The sequence below is a fragment of the Ambystoma mexicanum genome, chromosome 3p, assembly GCF_040938575.1.
Source record: "Ambystoma mexicanum isolate Mex_15411 chromosome 3p, UKY_AmexF1_1, whole genome shotgun sequence".
NCBI lineage: Eukaryota > Metazoa > Chordata > Amphibia > Caudata > Ambystomatidae > Ambystoma > Ambystoma mexicanum.
The window spans coordinates 768,270,378-768,291,076 of NC_090925.1; the positions used below are offsets into that span (position 1 = coordinate 768,270,378).

The 20,699-nt window shown below is 48.0% G+C and overlaps 1 protein-coding gene across 2 annotated transcripts in view; it reads left to right on the forward strand.

The window, feature by feature from the left end:
* The window catches only part of LOC138580843 (ras-related protein Rab-35-like), a 226,381-nt gene that overhangs the window by 136,776 nt on the left and 68,906 nt on the right, over nucleotides 1-20,699 (forward strand). The gene's annotated exons all lie outside the window — the stretch shown is intronic.

Sequence of the window (20,699 nt, forward strand, 5' to 3'; positions counted from 1 at the left end):
TGACTAATAATCTAACATCCCTCTAAGCAAATAGAATCCAGAGGCTGACCAAATATCCTCCTGGGGACAAACAAACTTAGAAGTGTACCCAATAAACTAAAACAATCTCTATCTACAACTGTAACTAGAAAAGCACCAATTAAACCTAAATTACCATCTTTGAGCTGTCGAACCTTGAAGTGTACCTAAAAGCGTATCATCACCGTTCTTAGAACTACAATCAGAAAGCCCTCCTAAACCATCCTTTTAAGCTTACACCAACCATGAGTGCACCCACTCCACCAGAATCAGTCAGAAACATCTCCCATGGACCACCCCCCTCCTCCGGTCAGTCTTCCTTCCCATCCCGCCCCTCACAAACCCACCCACCCTCTCCCTCACTCCCTGCCTTTCCCCTCTCCAAACACCAAGCCAGGGGAGCACGATGGCGAACCACCCACCCTAAAACCACTCTTCCCCCGAACCCCACCCCCGACCCTCCAGCATTTCCCATACCCGCTCCCCTCACTATCATACCTAGCACACCCCACCCTGCAATCACCCACCTCCCGCCCTCCCTTCATACCCCTTCCACCCTCCCCCCCCCGACCACACCTTTTCCCCTCCCTAAAAACTGCACACACAGCCTCCCAACCCCACCCGAACCCTGCCAATCTCACCGCTCGCCCACTATTCCCATCTACCATCACCCACCCTACCCCTTTCCGTCCACACCCCCCACCACCGCCCCGTCCCACTCCAGCACCGAGACCATCCTTAACTGCCGATATGAACTGCATCCTCTTTAACGCCTGATCAGTAGCAAAAAACAGACATTCCATCTTTGACCTCCTCACCTCTGCCACACCAGACCTAGTTTTCATCACCGAAACCTGGCTCTCTGAAGACTTCGGCCCAATCGCTCATGAAGCCTTTCCTCCGGACTACTCCCTCATCCCTCTGAACCGCACGTCCAGGGGGGGAGGGGTAGCATTCGTCTTCAAATCCCTCTTCCGCGCCTCAATCATCGACAACCAACCCTCCATTCCATCCTGCGAATCGCTTCTTGTTAAACTATCCCTCTCCCTTTCACTCTCGTACAGCTTCCTAATAATCTACAGGCCCCCTGGCTACGATAGACACTTCGCAAACAACCTTTGCGACTCCATCTCCACCCTCCAACTAAACCATCCCAACCTCACCCTTCTTGGAGACTTCAACATATGGCTCGACATCCCCACCAACCCCATGACATACTCCCTGATTGACGGTTTAGATGCAATTAACCTCCAACCCCACATAAACGGCCCGACTCATTATAAAGGACACACTCTTGATGCCATCTTCAGCTCCAACACCCTGATTCATCTAATGCCGCCCACACCTATCATCTGGTCCGACCACTTCATTCTCTCGTTCGCCATCCACTCACCTGAACCCCTTCCAATACTCGTATCTGAACCTCCGAACATTCGCAAAAGCTGGAAGAATCTAATAATCACCCCGGACCTAGCCGAAGCACTCCGCCAGTCTCCACATCCTACCTGCCATCTCAACAATCAATTAACCCCCGAGGCCTTTGATTCGTGGCTCAACTCACCCCTGATGCGCCTGACCCCCTCGTGCAAACCATCAACCCGACTTGGCCCCTTCCCCAGATGGTTCACCCCTGAGTTAAAGAACACTAAACGACATTACAAATACCTAGAACGCAAATGGCATAAAGAGAAAACCCATGACAGCAGGACCACCTTAGCACAACACCTGTACCGGTACAAAGCCGAAATCCGGAAAGCGAAAAAAGCACACTACAACTCACGAATCCTAAACTGCAAAAACCCATGCAAAGAACTTCACAAAATTATCTCCGAATTCACCAAACCGGCATGTAACACAACCATCCCGACCGTGTCACAATCACTATGTGACTCACTCTCCCTCCATTTCTACTCCACGGCCATTGAAAGGACAAAAACTCTGACCACCAAACAGGCTCTCTTACAACCACCAGGCAATCCTCAGCCAGTACCGGCCAGCCCACCAACTGCGACCACTACACAACCAATTTTCGAATCCTTCAGTCCAATATCACCAGAACAATTTCTCAAACTCCTATCCGACCGCAAACCATCTGGATCACCACTGGACCTTTGCCCAGCCACAACCCTTAAAGAAATCTTTGCCTCCACCTGCGCAGGAGAACACGCAAGATCTATCATAAACGCCTCCCTTTCTTCCGGTATCTTTCCAGATGCATTCAAAGTGGTGCACGTCAAACCTCTGATTAAAAAACCCTCACTCGACCCTCTCGAGCCAAAAAACTACCGCCCCATCTCTAACACCAGGTTCCTCGCCAAACTCATTGACCGAACAGCCTACTCCCAACTAAATGCCTTCGTTGAAGCCAACAACCTCCTAGACCCCGCCCAATCAGGATTCAGATCTTGCCACGGAACTGAAACCACCCTAACCTCGATCTGGGATGACCTAAAAATGACTGCTGACTCTGCAGGATGCGCCGCACTAATCCTTCTCGACCTATCAGCCGCCTTTGACACGATCAATCACTCAATACTCCTTGACCGCCTCCACTCCCTAGGAATCCGTGGAACCGCCCTTAAATGGATAGCCTCATTCCTCAAAGACAGGCACCAAATAACGACACTCTCCAACTTTACATCACAAGCCCGACCAGCTGACACAGGAGTCCCACAAGGAGCATGTCTATCCGCCCTCCTGTTCAATCTCTACCTGATCACCCTCCCACCAATAATTCGTGCTCACAACATCCTGTGCTACAATTACGCAGACGACACCCAACTAATTCTAAAGTTCCTGAACGCGAAACCCAACTCCCAACCTGACCTGACCTCTTGCCTCCTTAACATCGAACGCTGGATGACCCAAAGCCACCTCCTGTTAAACCCCTCCAAAACAGAAATCATGGTCTGCGGCAACTCAGATTTTCTTCCGCACCCACTACCCTGGCCACCCGCCATGGGCAACTCACCGACCCCCTCTAACACAGTAAAAAATCTTGGGTGCACCCTGGACTCCGACCTAACACTCTCGCGCCAAGTCAACAATGTCTCAAAGTCCTGCCACTACCACCTCAAAAACCTTAGGCGCATCTTTCCATATCTCTCATTCCCTAACAGAGTCTCCGCGGTCCAATCAATCGTCTTATCACGACTGGACTATGGTAACCCCTGTACCTCGGAATTCATGCCTACCAACTGAATAAACTACAAAGAGCACAAAACGCAGCAGCCAAAGTGCTTCTTGCGCTCGGTCCAAGGGACCACGCATCCCCAGCCCTTAAGACACTGCACTGGCTTCCGGTAGCCCGTAGGGTGGCTTTCAAAACCCTATGCCTCACCCATCGAGCTCTACATAAAACTGGACCCCATTATCTTCAAAAAAAGCTAATACCTTATCACCCTACCCGCACCCTTAGATCAAGCTCAGCCGGCCTCCTAGTAATTCCTAAAACAAACTCAGTCAGGTTAGGCGGAGCATCATTCTCAGCCCTGACCCCAACCCTGTGGAACTCGCTCCCACCCCACATCCGCCTAACTCAGGACTTAACGGCCTTCCGCAAACTACTGAAAACCTGGCTCTTTCCCTAAAACCAACCAGCCCCAAACCAGCATCATCACAATAACACCAACCTAACATACCAAAAAAAAAATAAAAAAAAATAAATAAATAACCAAACTAGATTGTAACGGACATTAAAAAAAAGTACTGAAACGAATAAAGTAGATCTAAACAGGGAAATGATTAAATAGAAAGAACCACTGAATAATGGAAAGAAGAGATCGTGGAGAGCGGATGAACAAGGAGAGCGGATGAGCATAGAGGACGCGACCGGATGACTGGAAAGAGCGATTAAGTATGGATGAGTATAGATGAGTATGGACGAATGTGAGGGAAAATTCTGTCGGCAAATGAGCCTGGAGAACGTGCAGAGCGCATGATCGTGCAGACCGAGTGTGGGGAGCGTATGAGTGTACGGAACATATGAGTGTGGGGAGTATATGAGTGTGAGTAGCGGATGGGTCTGGAGAGCGGATGGGTCTGGAGAGCGGATGGGTCTGGAGAGCGGATGGGTCTGGAGAGCGGATGGGTCTGGAGAGCGGATGGGTCTGGAGAGCGGATGGGTCTGGAGAGCGGATGGGTCTGGAGAGCGGATGAGTCTGGAGAGCAAATGATTGTAGAGCGCATGAGCACGTGGATTCAGATGAGTGTCGAGAATGGATGAGCGTCGAGAGCTGATGAATGAAGAGGGCGGAATATGTGGAGAGCGGATGAGTCTGGAGAGCAAATGATTGTAGAGCGCATGAGCACGCGGATTCAGATGAGTGTCGAGAATGGATGAGTGTCGAGTGCTGATGAATGAAGAGGGCGGAATATGTGGATGATAAGAGGGCGGAGGAGAGAATGGCTGAATGTGGGGAATGGCTGAGTGTGGGGAATGGCTGAGTGTGGGGAATGGCTGAGTGTGGGGAAGGGCTGAGTGTGGGGAATGGGCTGAGTGTGGGGAATGGGCTGAGTGTGGGGAATGGGCTGAGTGTGGGGAATGGGCTGAGTGTGGGGAATGGGCTGAGTGTGGGGAATGGGCTGAGTGTGGGGAATGGGCTGAGTGTGGGGAATGGGCTGAGTGTTGGGAGCAGAGCGTACGAGTTGTGCCGATAAGTCGATAAACCAGATGAGTGTGAAGATCCAATGAGCATGCGGATTGACCAAGGGTGTTGACGGGTGTGGATGCGATCGAGTGTCTAGATCAGACGACTGTATGTAGCAGTCGATCGTATGTAGAGCGGACGAGAACATGTGATGCGGATGCCTGTGTGGAGCAGATAGCCGTATGGAGCGGATGCCTGTGTAGAGCAGATGCCTGTGTAGAGCGTATGCCTGCGTGGAGCCGACGCCTGTGTAGAGCAGACCGGATAAGCGTGCAGACCGGATGAACGCATAGACAGACTGGAGTGCATTCGCGGGGACGACGGGAATGCATGCATTTGGAATACATGAGAGCATGCATGAAGCACACTGAAAATGAGGGATTAACTAGAGCACGCAAGACGAACTATGAACGCGCGAGTGTGCTCCTGATCGCATAAATTGCATGACCTACATAATATGCATTGGTGTGTGTAAATTTGAATCAACATATATCATACCACACCCCACGCCTACTCTCCTCTTTACACCACCACTCAAATGGAACACAGGGATACTATGACACCATTCGGTATAACTGTTCTCATATCAACATCTCCCGCTCACTCCCCATCACTCTAAGTAACCACCGCTGGTTTAACACCCCCAGCCTGGCGTCTCTCCTCAGGCCTAACGCAGCCACTCTGGAACTGGATAAATTCGGCCAGAGCGTACACATTCTCCTGACCTCTCAACCACCACACCTACCGCTAAGAAGCAGCTACCACATTAACCCCGCACCAGCTGCACACATACCTTGTGCGCACACGCACCTTTTGACTCTCTCCACCCTCTCTACTGACTCGAACCTCGGTTCCCAAGGGCGTTCAACCTACCAGCGCCTTCAGACCATACCAATGGTATATAAGGCGCTATATAAATGCAAAATAACAATAACAAGGGACCAGGTCCTTCGCAGCACCGACTGAGACCACGCTCCAGTGCCTGACCCCTGCCAGTCCGAGCGCGCTCTTCTGCTGTGTTGAGAGGCGCTCGGGCTTCTTTTTCCTTTTCTCCAACGCGTGAGGCGTTTCCAAGGAGTCAGCCGCGTCATTGCCGCGTCATTGCGACGCGAGCGCGTTTTCCCGCTCTTTATGTAGGCGATGGGGCTTTTTTCGTCAGAATCGCCAGTCCTGAGCTGTACAGCTAGATACAGCACACGGACAACACAGAGGCAAGCAGCAGCCCTCTAACAGGTACGGCCCACACCCAGGCATCATGGACCATTTCTTATTTAGCCTCTGCCGTTATTTTGCTGCCCATCCTACCACCTTGATTTGGTTTGCTTTTCCAACAGGTATACCTGACCTGTGCGTCTAGATGCTGCTTTTTCCATCTGTTTTCGGTGCTTTGAGCAACCTTTTGATCACCGATCGCCTCCCGCCTCCTTTTAAGGACGCCTGCCCAGAGGTAGGGTTTTTCAACTCTCCACCCCGGAACACATCTTGCACCTTTTTTGGGAGGTTGCTGCCCCTGCAACCCCTCTTTGTTTACCACACAGGGGCCCACTGGATTTGCCCTGTTTGCAAACCTTCCACCAACCTGTTTGCACGCCACCCTCCCCCTTCGGCGGTGCCCACCAGTCACCTTAAGAGACGTTTCTCCTTCACTTTCCCACTTCCCTTACCCTTTGGCGGTGAGACTCCTCGCAGGTGCTCAGGCACCCTCACCTCTCCTGTATTTATTGACCTATTTAGTTCTTGTTCCCACATGCTCACCCCAATGCATGAAGACCTCCACCCTAATGTTTGCATGCATTGATTGTTGCTAGTCTTCCTCAATTGCCCTTCCCCCTCTTTGATTGTTTTTCTCAATTCCCCCCCCCTCCCTTTGTCTCCCCACAGGAGACACCAGCAATTCTCTACTTGTTCAGCATCTCTCTGAACCTCGGCAACCCAGCTTGCATTTCTAATCACGGTCCTGAAGAAGATGGCTCGAATTTCCTACGCCATTGAAACCGGTCGACCCCTTTCGGTCATGAGGGCTCTCATAACCCACCTTTGATCTCTTCTACACCAAAAAAGAGACTCTCTTTTCTGAAAATCATTCGCTGTAGCACACTCATTACCACCGAGTGAGCTAAATATTTTTATAAGAGCCATTTTTTAGCCCTCCAGCCCTCTGGCTGTGTTTTACTGCTTCACCCACCAGTGGTCTCTCCAGCTGTACTGTTTCACACCCCAACTACGGTGACCTACGGCACTATTACAGTTGTACACTTTGGATGGAACATAAACAGTTGACCTGTTTCGCAGGTTGTACCCACGCTTAAGATCGAGCAGGCTCAAGATCTAATCCACAGCTTTGTTGAACACTGCTCAACCTTCTGGAGAATACCACCTAGTATAGAAGGTTGAGGGACAGCACTAACCTTCATATCTGTTAGATAGGCGATACACCACGCGCTACCCAGGGATAGGCTCCCCCGCCAGGGTTAGGGTGTTCTTCCTTAGGGTAAGGTACGCCGAGCCGGGTGGCCCTCTCTCTTTCTGTGTTTGAGTGTGAGCACTCTAATTGATCCATTTGTTTGCATACTTAAGATGCACCTTGAATACCTGCCTTCCTAAAAGAAAGTCTAGCATGACACGACACGGAACAAACTCAACATTTTTGACAAAGTAACAGGCCTTTTTAATTTGAACATCTTAGTTTGACAAACCCATTCCCTTACCTTCTTTTACCATCAACATTCCCCTTTGACACAGTTTATCCTTGACTGCGCCACTCTTTCCCAGGCACCTCCTATACACAGTACACCAGAAAATGAAAATGAATTCTACCCTGGTTACATGTGATCTAATCGAATCCAAAAACAACTGATGAAATGTCAACGAATACAAAACAACTAATGCCAAAGTAACACATTTCTTTTTTATTGTTTTTAGAGGGGGGGATTCCCACCCCCAAACTCCCCACTTTTTTTTTTTTACTAATACTTCCCCACTCCCAAAACCCCTAACCCCACTCCCATTTTTATTTTACCCCCAAATTATTTATTTTCGTTTCCGTTGTTTTTGTATTCATTGTAATTTCATTCGTTATTTTCTATTCAATATAATCACTGCATACCGCCTACCCTCAGCCAAGTAAGCCATCAAACTTCCTGTAGTGCCAGAGTTCTCTCTCAAGCCCCTCGTGCATCCAACATTACCCTGCACACTAACTTACAATTCTCCAAATCTGTGTTGGAAACAAACCCCCATTATCGCAGCACTTGGCCGCCTCATGCCTTTTGCAGAACTATGGTTCACATAACGGGAGTGACGGGCACCCATGCTATCACAAAACATTCTCCCTCTGCCGCATCCCTCCGTTCTTGGCTTTTGTAGCATCCAGTTTCCCATCCTCTTGCTCGTTTTTTCTTTCCACTACACTGTGTTCCCCCAGGGGAGAGCACAGTATGCCACTCCATGGAATAGCCCAGGGACTCTGAAACTGCGACGATCACTATTGGGCGTAGTATAAAAGCATAATAACATAACATAACCTAATGCGTGAAGTTAAAAATGATAAGTTGAAAACCACTAGCCAGCTATAAAAAGCAAATTCATCCCCTTCAGTACTTCTCATACAGCACCCCATTTCTTACTTGCCAGGGTTCCGTTCCCACTCGCCAATGGATACTGGTGAGTGAAAGGTTTGAAGCCTGGTGCATAGAGCGAACGGGAGGATTCAGAAACTAGACCACTGTGTGTGAATTGCAAAAGATATTCTATGCTGGCCAGATAATGGATACCTGTTGGTTAATCACTGGGGCCTGATCGGAGGGAATACCTGGAGGGAAGGAACAAGTGGTAATCTGAGTAGGCGGAGCCTATGTCAGACCCTGTGCCTCTTACGGTCAAGTGCCCTATTGGTTCCCATTTCCCCCTCTAATGGAGCCAAATTTGATATTCGTAGGCCACATCTGGTTCCTACCCCCCCCCCCTTGCTGTCCTAAATGGCTGCTTAGAATTGCCATGCTGTAGCGCCAGTCCTGGATGTCGCAACATGTTGTCACCCTGCCTGTGGCAGTATTTAAATGTGCAGGTTTAACACAATGCTTGATAGTGGCTTGTGCCCAGTGTTTGCAGGAGATGGGGGGGGGGGGGGAACTGGGAGGGGGAGAAATAAATCACCTCCTTATTCTTAGGTGTCCGGACCTGGACCCCTGTGGGACTGGGAATCTCCAGTTGGAGACCTTCCGTTTGGCTGCCCGCCCTTACATAATCAGCTGATTAGACAGTCACGAGTGCTTCTAATCCTCTGCCTGACAGGTAAACTTTGTAGAGGCCCTAAGGAATTGGTGGTCAACATTCAGCCCACCCAGATGTTTTGGCCTACGACGACCATCCTCTGCATAATCCATGGTGAAGGTCCATGGGCATTGTATGGCAAAGCATCTGGTGGCTGCGTGCTGGTCACCTCTGCCGGAAGGCGACAAATCGTACTTCACACACCATTAAAATAAATCCATGGTGGCAGGATTGCTGTGAGTAGTGCTTTTTAATTTTGGCTATTGTGTAGTGCTTTGGTGCCACCGTTAGGCCGAAATTATTGCACTGGGGTACTCACAACAACCTCTCAGAAGTGAACTAAGGCCTAAGGCCAAGTCAGCACCTCGCTCCAAGCAATCTCTACTCAATTTGCTTTCTCCATTGATTTTTTTTTTAATTACTCTGTACTGGCTTCCCTTCATTGATCAGTACCCTTCCGCCCCTTTACACCCTCCTGCAACCATAGATTTCCCCAGGCATCCATCCAGCTATGGCGGGCAGCCATGCTTGGCTAATTGCACCACGGGTGCAAAAACCGATTTCCCCTCTCTTCCAACAGGGGCCTTGGCTACGGTTCTAGATGCAGTCAAAGCCTCGTATTACACAAACCTTCTTTCCTCTCACCCTTTCAAACTATCAAGGACCCTGGAGGCCATGCCACCCTTACCCCCAACAAAGAACCACTCTGTTTCCTCTTTTGTCTGCTGATGACTTTGGCTCCTACTTATCTCCACCTGTCCACCCTTCTCACTCTCCACCCCTTCCTCGTTCTCCCCATCTTCCCCAAACTCTCCTGTTTACTACTTCTCCAACTTTCACTGAACCTCTATACTCGACTAACGCATCCTGAACTCGAAATGACAACTATGCCCCAAAAATTATGGAATTGCACTTATGACCTCTTCTCACTTCTCTTACTCCACCTCTGGCATCTTCCCAGGCTGTTACAAAACCACCACTTCCCTAAGAAACGAAGCACTGACCCTGACAACCCCTCATTCTACAGACCCGTTTCTTGCCTTCCCTACCACTCTACAATCCTCAAGAGGGTTGTCCTCCACTGCACAGGCCCCACCACCCCAACTCATATCTAACCTAAAGTCCGGCCCAAACACTCCACTGAGGCTGCTCTTCTCCATGTTGCTCGTGCTCTTACGGCTGCCCACCACTCGTCGCTCCTCCATTCTCATCCTTCTAGACGTTTACAGCGCCTTTGACACTGTCGTTCATAACTCCCTCCTTCAAATGCTTTCCCTCCTTCGTTACAAGGACACTTGACTGGGTGTTCCTCTCTGACTGATCAGTGTCCAGAGCCTCTAGCATCTCCGGCCATGACCTCCCCCCGCCCCCTGTGGGTTATTCTCAATGATCAGCCCTAGGTCCACTTCTCGTCAACCAATGCACTTCCTCCCTCAGCATACTATCACCTCTTTGCTGACGCAATTCTTATCTTTCTCTACGCCCCCCCACCCTGCAATCTCTGAACCCATAGCTAACTGCCATCCACCACAGGATGGCTCTTTGCTGACCCATGCTCAACTCTTGAGATGAAGTACTTTTTTTTTCTTTCTTTTTTTTGGCTTCCTGACTCAAATGCCAACCTCTCTCCACGCACTTTTGCCGCTGATCTCCTCACCCATGGCTCACAATCATGGGATTCTCTTTATCAGCAACCTTAAACTCTTCCAGTTGATCACGTCCACCGGCAGTGGAAGCCGGACTCGGCCTCCCAAAAATGTTAATAATGTGCCAACACCCCACCCACCAGCCAACTAAAACACCTCTACATTTGTGCCATACAAGCAAGCCAGACTACTGCACAGGCCTACTACTTGTTCTACCCCTCTACTCTCATGCTTCTCTCAACACGTGGAGGCATGCACCCTTTTCTACCTTCCCACATCCTCCTCTACCTACTGTCGCCCCTCTCAATGGCTCCTCATGCAAAACCACTCTTTAAATTCCTGCTACTAGTCTATAAATTCATCCATAGTCTCGTCCATCCACCTTCGTGGCCGGTTTCCCCCCCCTCCGGCTTTTACTCCTTATCTCTCCTTTTCTCACTCCACTGGAGTGCTTCCCTAGACACCCTCCACTGCTCTGTCCATGAAAGCCATCTCTTCAGTGGAACTCTTCAAAGTTCTGCTCAGACTTCTGCTTCCAATGGAAGGAACCCCCCCCCCAACCCTTCCATCTGCTGATTCAAGTGAAGTGCCCGACCCAACTCGCCTGCATTCTGCCCGCCGGCCTTCAATGTTAAAAATGATGTCCACCATTCCCTGTTCCCACTCTTACCCCCTGGACGCCTACCGTACAGCACTCGAGTAAAAAATGCTCCTATGCAAGGGAGCCTTAATCTAGGACTGCGTCTGTGCTCTACTATTGCCTACTTTGTAAATTATTTATGGAAGAATGACACGTTGTCCCCCTCGCCCTCCCCCCCCAATAAATACAGTACAGATGGGATGGGATGGGAGGTTCGACACACTACTGGTGTGAGTGGTGGCTTTTTACCAGCCTATTCACTGCTCTGGCCCTGCTAATCCCTATGGCCATTCCCACCCACTATGTGCCCCTCTGGGCCCAACACGCATCATGCTGGGCTCTCTTGGAGGATGCTCGATTACAAATAACATTGATCTCTTTGTACTGTGTAGGGCCTGCCAATTTGTTTTCCTGTGCAGTCTTCTGGGAGTTATGATTTAATTGCAACTAATATTCCTGGTGCAATAAAAATGTTATAACCAAGTGTGCCCTCCAGCCGCTTGATTTATAAGCAGTATGCGTGCCCTTGCCTCGGCTTCTTGCTTTCAAGTCCTGTTAAAAAGAAACATTGACATAACCAACCATTTTGGCTTGTCCATATGCATTAAATTGGCTTTTTTTCCAGCACTGGCCTCATATTCCCAGCCGCTGGCAGGCCTTAAAATATGATAATTAACTCTTGGCGAGCAGGAAATGGCGTGCTGCGTTTATGCAGATAATATACGGGCGAGCAACTTTTTAAGGCTGGCTAGTGGCTTCCAGCTGGAAGTGGTTACCCCTCTGTATACAGGTACTTTCCCCATTTTCTAGCTGTTGACATGTTATGACCAGGTAGCACTATTATGCCAGGGCCTGGCAAATGCCTATCCCATGCCTTCGCAACAGCCAAAACGGTTGGCTTTTCCTGCGCTTGTTGTGGAGCGGCGCGGACTTCAGCGATGGTCTCGAGGGGGTAGTTTAAATGTGGGTATTTGGACCGGTTTTGGGTAGCTGCCATAACCAGCATGATTTCCCTCATTTTATTTTTTTAGCTTGAATCCTAAAACGGGTAGTTCTTTTTTTGAATTTTATTTTTTCAGTTTTCTTTTCCTACCATCCCACACTGTGACTTGTATAAACGAGGACCAGCCTTAGCTATGCTCTGGCTTACGTTGATTACACTGAAGACCCAAATACATTATAGATATGCCCATGGAACTCATTTGTCCAAGTGTCCAAACCGGAAGAGGATGTCAAATCTGCTGACCAGGGGTGCAGATTAGATATCCCACAAGCAGGAGCGAGGGTTTGGTGACGGCGTAATGACTTGTTTACGGATACAGGCCGTGTTTCAGCGGAATCGGAAGGTGGCCGTTTCCTGCGGCTGCAAGGACGCGCCTGTGATAGGGATCCCGGAAGTGTAGCTCAGTAGGTGGGGCGGCCATTGCAGCGTTTTTTGTGCAACTTGCAAGATCGTCACTTTGAATCCGAGCGAATTGGACCACAAATTTATTTGAATTCGAGTAAAAATAACTAATAGTTTAATGCCTGCAAATTGTTTTATCATTCGAGAAATACATTTCAATTCGTTTGTCGTGTAGCCAACCTAGTACATTGTTCATATTCTAGACTGTAAGCAGAATGCTGGATTTTTTTTTTTTTATAAATTGGAAATCTTTTGTGTGGTAAGCTTTTGTTAACGTTATTTTGGCGGGAATGCTGGTTTCCTGCATTCGGGCGAGGCCTGTCGCCCAGAGCAGTTGGCACGCAGTGCTTGCAGGCCTGGCTGCTAATGGGAAATGCATGCCACGCTCGTCCGTTCTGTAATGGCGCCACAAAGCAACGATTCATGCCATATGTTGGGTGACGCCGAGTTCTGGATCTTGATTGACATGTTTTTTTAAAAAAAAAAAATTCTCTGCGTGTTTACGCTGCTGGGGGCATATATTAAAACGGTGGCAGTTTGTCATATGCGACGACGGCACGGGGGGCCAAGAACGTTTCCTCTGACGGGGTGGGTGGGTCTCGACAGCAGTTGCTATCGGGATCTATAATTTTGCCTTAAGCAAGTGTAGGTTCGCCACACTAGAAGCGGTGCGTGCTCGTCTAGTTGTAGCAAGGGGCCTGTGCAAACACAACGCTTTATGTTCCGTATTGCATATCCCACCCCACCCTCAACCCAGAAATTCAGGTCAATGGGACAAAGGGACTGAAACTTAATGTGCGCAGGAATTTGAGAGCGGGCGTGGCTTCCTCCAGGCCAGCAAGTAGGTTTGCCTGCAGCTCTTATGAGGTGGGGCAGGCAAGCCCTATACTCTATTCATAAATCTGTGAGCAGTAAGCCTGTTACTTTTGATTTATTTCTGAGGGGCCTCGTGTACTCTCATAGAAGCAGGAGTAGTCCTCCCTATCGGAAGCTAGCTGGAGGGGTGGAGCTGTCGCACAAACTTGAGGAGCCCCTGGGACATGTCGCACGGCACGAAGTGCAAGATGAACGCATGCGCATGATTCCCAGGCATGATGCGCAACGTGTGGAAGTCTGAAGTACCAGAATCCCAAGGGGTGGTGACTTGCTTGTGGAAAGTCACACTTGTATGCAGCACTGGTCACTAAGCCGTATTTTTCTGGGATCCAGCACAAAATGTCTCCCCGGGTTTGGATTTTGCATCCAGGAAATCCATTTACACCTTTCAAGGGCTTAGCGTGTATGATCTTTTGTTGTAGAGGGGCGGGTTCAAACTCTGTGTGGTCGGAACGAAGGCCGAGAGACTTAGCCTGATCAGATGTTCATGTGCTCATGCCAGTTTCTTGGTGAGGGCTCAAATTGCCCTCAGGGTGTATTTACCTTGGGGCGGCCACCATTGCCTTGGGCTGTGCGCGATTGCTAAGTAGAGTACAGGCAGCAGGTGCTGCCTCTGATTTACTCACGTACGTGCGTGCCCCGGGTCACCTTACACCGCTTTGCACCACTGCTTGGCGGCATAGAAGGGTGCCTTGTGTTCGTGGCGCCTTTTGGATGCCAGCAGTGAGCCCTCCTGCGGGGCGGGGCGGGGGGTGTGAGGAGCTGCTGTGCTCATCCAGACCTGAACGAGTATGCACTTGACACCGAAAGTGCGTATGGTTGACTTGGACCAATTGATAAAAAACATAACCAGCACTTGCCTCCCAGTATGAATATTTGAATGTTTCCAAATGGTTATGACTCGTGGTTTACATTTTACTCTTGGGGTATGTTGTGTACTAAATCAATGCCGTCATCCCAGAATGTTAAACGTTTGCGGGTTTCCCACGCAGGAGGACCCCCTTAAACGATTTATGCTACACATTTCACTTTTTTTTCTCCATATGATCAAACTTTAAAGAAAACATTTCTTTAATATAGTGCATAATCTTTGTACCTCCTCGGCGGACCTCTCAACACAGACCTTGTGCTTCATATGGGTTTAACTCTCCAAATTTCGTCTTTATGCTGCACACACTTCCTCTATCTGTCTCTCGTCACTAACTTGAATGCTGTTTTGTACATTCACCTCCTGCTCTTTCAGTAGATCCTGCTACGGTCCACTCATCCTGCTCTCATCCATAACCTTTCTCTTCTGACACCATAATCTGGTTCATTTTCTCGACACTCCCTTGGCCAATTTTACAGGCAACCAAACTCTTACCCAATCACCTTCTCGTGTGCAAAGCATCCTTGCTCCTAGTCTCTTGTCTGCATTCGTTTTCTGCTGACTTTATCTTTTACTTGCAAATCTCTCTGCATAGCTTCATTACACTTGTATTGTCTTTCTTCTTCTCTCACCCATCCTGGGCACAACCTGTTATGTCAAACGCCCACTCATTAAACGGAAAGGGGTCACATCAGTCACGCGGAGTAGTACGATGCACAGAAAAATCATGAACTCCTTCATGACCTCCTTCCAGAAGTTCAACTTATTCTCCACACACCTGAACGAGTTCTTTCAGTCATTCTGTTGCATTGTGGATGATACAGAGAAGTACACAAATGTATGCTGTTATGTTCCCTTAAAAACTCAACCATTTCTGTTTTATTTAAATTGCACTCTGTTTTCCAACACAATTGTCTCCGGTTCTCCCTAATTGGCAAATACTATTTGTAGGAAAGTTATGCTCATTGTATCCACCTCTCTCATGGGTTGTACTACTGGCCACTTTGAGTAATAACGAAACAAGAGGTGATTACTGGAAGTTTAAAATTAATCTTTACCGCTGGCATTGCTCTGGGCAACCCTCTAGACCAACAGTCTTCACCTGCCACACCATCACAAAAGAGGAAGCCATACCAGAGGTTAAGACGAATTCTAAACATCACAGCCACCGCCTCCTTTTTGTTTGTTTGTTTTTGCTATAGTCCCCCTGGGTGGGACGGGTATACCCAGACGTGGGCCCCGTGCCTGCTGGGCCTAGAGACCCAAGCTTCTCCTTACTGATGAGGCTGAGACATATCTGGGGATGCTTGTGGTCTCGTGCAGTAGGGATGTGACCAATCAGTTAAGGCTGGACTGCCCCTTTTGGGGGTGGGACCAAGCCTGATTTGCATCTGGGCTTTCCCCTGTTGTAATGGCTTGGCAGGTGAAGAATGATGATCTGGAGGGTTGCCCAGAGTATTGCCAGAGGGTAAGATTATATCTAAACCTTCCAGCCATCACCTCATTTGTTTCACTTTGAGTAATAATCCATTACACTCAACAAATATCTACAATCCTTGGGTAACACCTGGAATGGGCCTACTATGTCTATGGCAATTTTTATTTTCTTTCATGCACCTACGAGTAATTCAACTTGAATCATAGGACTCATCCTTGTTCCCAATGTCTAGTCACTATTTTCTCAATGGATACACAATTTCACTACATTCTCCATTTTGAAATCCATACTCTTGTCACCAGAAATATGCTCTTATTTCCTTTTATTGGTCGTTATACCCAAATGTCCCTCATGCACTACTCTAATCAATCGTGTCCGGGGCAGAATCTACACCTCACCTCTTACTACACATTCACCTTGGACACAAAGTTAATCTGAAATCTTTGACACGAAACTCAGTTCTCCTAATCCTCTTTCAGGTAGCCATCCATTTACACACTACTTTTAGTCTAGCTAACACCTCGTCCTTTCTCTTGCCATTAATTTCTTGAAATCTCTTTTTTTAAACAACCATCCAATTCTGCACTTATCTGCTCCTCACTTCTATACAAGCAACTTCACACTCAGACTCGGAGATTATTATTATCGCTAGCTTTGACAAGCCATCCACTTTTATGTTGTCTCTGCCGGTTATATAGACTACCATAAACTTGTACCCTTGTAGTTTAATTACCAGCCTTTGCAGTCTTGCTGATTACACCGCCAACTGGCACCAAAACGTGCATTAATGGCCTGTGGATAGTTTTTGTTAAATTCCATCCCCCACAAGAACATTTTGAAATGATCCACTTCCCAAGTACAGGCAAGAGCCTTTGTCTTTCACACAATATTTCCATTCACTTCCTGTCAGTTCTAGATGCATATGCCACTACTCACAACTCTTTGTCTTTTTGAGACAATCCATAACTGCTTACATCCACTCCTAATGCACATCCTTTTCAACTCTCAAAACATACGTGGAAATGCCAATTGTATCTCCTTTTATTTCCTTTCTATTTCTGTCCATTCAAATTATTTCTGTCCATTCAAATGCATTGCCTTTTTTTTAGTAATCTCTTCAACAGGCTTAGTTTTATGAGCAAATTATTCCACAAATCTTGAATAGAACTCTGTCAGCCTAAGAAATGATCGCAACTGTTCTACATGCTTAGGAGATGGGGCTCACTGTATAGCATCCAAGTGATTCGGTTTTGTCTGATGCCCAGGTATGCTGTCTCCCAAATACTCCACCTCCTTTACGCCAAACTTAAATTTCTTCATCTTTAAAATCATCCCACCATTTCCTAGTATTGCTAACACTTAATTCACGTTCTTCCTTATTTTTGCCATAAATAAATCCATCATCTTGGAATGCAACCGCTCCAGCTATTCCTCTAAATAAATTCTGTATTATTCTCAGGAACACAGCTGCAAGTGCCAGACCAAAGGGCATCCGCCTAAACTGAAATCAAACCGGTTATAAAAGCTGTTGGTCGTTTTGATTCCTGATGATGTCTTATTTGGTGATAAGCTCTCGTCTTATCCAAACTGCTGAATAGTTTAGCTTCACCTAATGACGGTAAACATTTTAGCAAATTTGGAAAACGTTGACAATCGCCCACCACAAATTCATTTAGATTCCTTAAACCAGCACACATCCTTATCTTACCATGTGATTATTTTCATTAATACAACTGAAGAACCCATTCTGCACTTTGTATAGGTTCAAGCACCTCATTCTTCGCCATATCTTGTAACGGTTGATCCAATTCCCCTTGAACTTTAATTGGTAGCTTGCGCACATTGCTTCTCACTGGTACTGCTCGATCCTTTAATGTGATCTCCTGCACAAACCTCCCACGCACTCCCACTTCTTTGCTAAACACTTTGGGATAACCATTGATCACTTCCGGTGTTACTTGTTCTTCTATAGACAGTACCTATTTGTTCTCTTCTGGCTGTAATTGCATATGCAATTCACTCTGTTGAATCCAGTATTGGCGCTCCATTACTTGCCATATAAACTTCAGCCTGTGGCATTCTATTCTATATTCAATATCACAAATCACATAATCTAAAATGTCAAATTGAAATTACCATTTACCAACCGACAAGAACACTCAGATGAAGCAATAACATCCTCCTGGAACCAAAACCATACACAAGAAAAAAAACATGGGGGATACTCATTCTCCCACCTGGCAGCAAAAACTTGAAACCCGCTTCCGAAAGAAATATGCAATACAAAGGACCACCTAAAATTCAGGACACTACTCAAAACCTGGCTCTTCACCTCAGAACCGGACAGAATCAACTAACAGATACCAGTGGAAATAGAACATGCTAGAAACAAGCACACGCGGCAATAAGTATAGAGTGAAGGAGACTCATTACTCACCCTTTCCCGATCCAACACCCTCCGCTAGGCAAAGCCCAAGAGACCGGGATCATAGCTGAAGACGAAGGAGCACTAATCATTACCTAGAACCCAACAGAACCGGGGACCCTTAGGATTCGGAGGGAGGCAATCGCACACCAGAAGCTCAGGAAGGCAAGGGCAGGCAGACCCCACTGACAACCAAAGAGCAACCCACAACCTTTGCCATCTCAACCCTGGGAAGGGGAGTCCCCCGCCACCTTCCCACCCACAGATCACCAGTCAGAGACATGCCACCACCTTGGGCAGAACCACATGAATGAACAGTCAAAGGAACACTCCTGCAGAATAGGGCTGAGACCCCGAACACAGATGCCCGAAGCAGAGGTAACCCCACTAACCCAGCTGCTAAAAAACCTCAACTCTGAGCTTACACCTCTCAAACCCTAAAACACAACCACTCTCTTGCACAGCAAACCGCACGCACTTCACTACACCGCAACAACAAAACAAACCACACATAGTCTCGCACAACAGCTCATGGGAGTCTACCGATCCGTAAACCACACCCATGCTCTGCGAACGGTGTTAACTAAACTGAAGCTGCCACAAGACACCACCAGTCTCGCTCTAACTTTATCCCGCTACACCCTACTAACCCTCCCTACCCTCTTATCTTTCAGATCCGCCAGGGGACCACTCCGGGTGTGATAGTGCACGGTATAAATGTCCTTTTTAACATCAACATACTTAAACATTGTTTTTATTCTCAAAATGCTCTTTGATGATATGAAAATCAGAAGTAGCTTGCATTGGTGCTTTCTCATGGGTTCAGCAAAGATGCATGGGGGCTCGTGATGGTCTCCCCTAACCCCGCCCTCCCCCCACTCTTCATTGGTCCACGCCCGACACAATAGGCCACGCCCCTTTGCTGAGCCCGCTTCCACCCGATGTCGTGTCCCACTGCACCCAACAATCTTCACGTGGACCAGACTCTGCTGCATTCCCACGTGCTTTGAATCATTGAAGCTAAAAGGGGTTCTTCAGCGAAAAACGTGTGTACTCTAAACTTCTTGTGCCTCGCGGGGCGATTGTGGTCGTCCTGTCGGTGATTGTGCCATAGAGAAGACATTCCTCCCCTAGTGCCTGTTTGGGCGGAGCGGGGGTAGATGGAAAAGGTTTTTAAAAAAAATAAGTTTAGAGACAATTTGAGGGCGTAGGGCCGCTGTGTGCTGAAATCCCGTAAAAAGCAGCATGAGACTAATAACGCAGCAGTCTTTTGAAGTTGCTGTACGGGGGTCCTCCGAGCTCCGATTTGAACTTTCTACTGGAAAGCATTACACGGAGTGTGGAAAGTTATGCACTGGAGCTTGTGGCTTTTGGACTAAAAACGAATGCCGACGATGGGTGCAGCTGACGGCGATGATGGGATTATGTTGCAGGTTTTACATGTTGGTGCAATGCATGTGCTGTTTAATTTTGTGTTCCACCGCGGGGGTTGGGGAGGTTTGATTCCCCTGTGGCTGGCTACGTGAGGACCGCGGGAGTCTTTCTGAAATGGCGAGGCCTGCCATACGAGGGCGGGAAACCCTGTGTTTGACAAACCGTATGGGAACTTGCACAACTACGCTCTGCGTTGTCTCAGCGGCAGAGTAAACCCCCTGCTGTGTTTGGGTGTTGCTTTCCTACCACATACTTGCCAACCACACTTGATTGCATTATACTTCAGCAGCACATCTGATGTGTCCACTGAAAGGTTTAAGATTAAGCTACATCCCTAACTCTATCTGGTTACCCAGAGGTAACATCTTAGCAAATTTCACTTGTGGCTGGCCAATCTACAGCAGCACTATTGTAAGTTTGAATTGTTGATGTTTTACTGAACTATGGTACCACACACGTCTTGCTTGGTAGTTTTTAATCGGGAAACGTCTTTACTTCTCCTTTCCCTTGAATTGGGAACTTTTTTTTTTTTGGTGGTGGTGGTACTCCACCTTGCAGCTGTACCTTCTGTTCAGCAAGCATTTCATTCTCCCATCCTAGTTGTGTTGCTGGACGATTATAGAGCAGTGGAGTAGGGGCAGTGATGTCTTACTGGAATGCAATTCGAAGGCTAAAATCTCCTTTTTTCTTGACTTTAGTATATGCAATGCATGCTAGCCAATGTTTCTACTGTTCTGCGCGCGCCAACACCCGCCCCCCCCACGTGTCATTGCACCAAGTTGGCGACTACATGTAAATTTGCGGTCAAATAACTGCCAGTGATGTCACTTCCTGTATTTGGGTACCACCCCCCAACTCCCCCCCGCCACCCCCCCCCCCCCCCCCCCGGGAAATTCATAAGTCGGCTCCCCGGTTGCCAACCCTACTGATTTAGGCAGTAGGCTACTGCTCTTTAAGCAGTCCTACGCCTACAGATTTGGGTGACAGATCCTACTGCTTTTAAAAGGGCAGGTAATTTATATGACTTC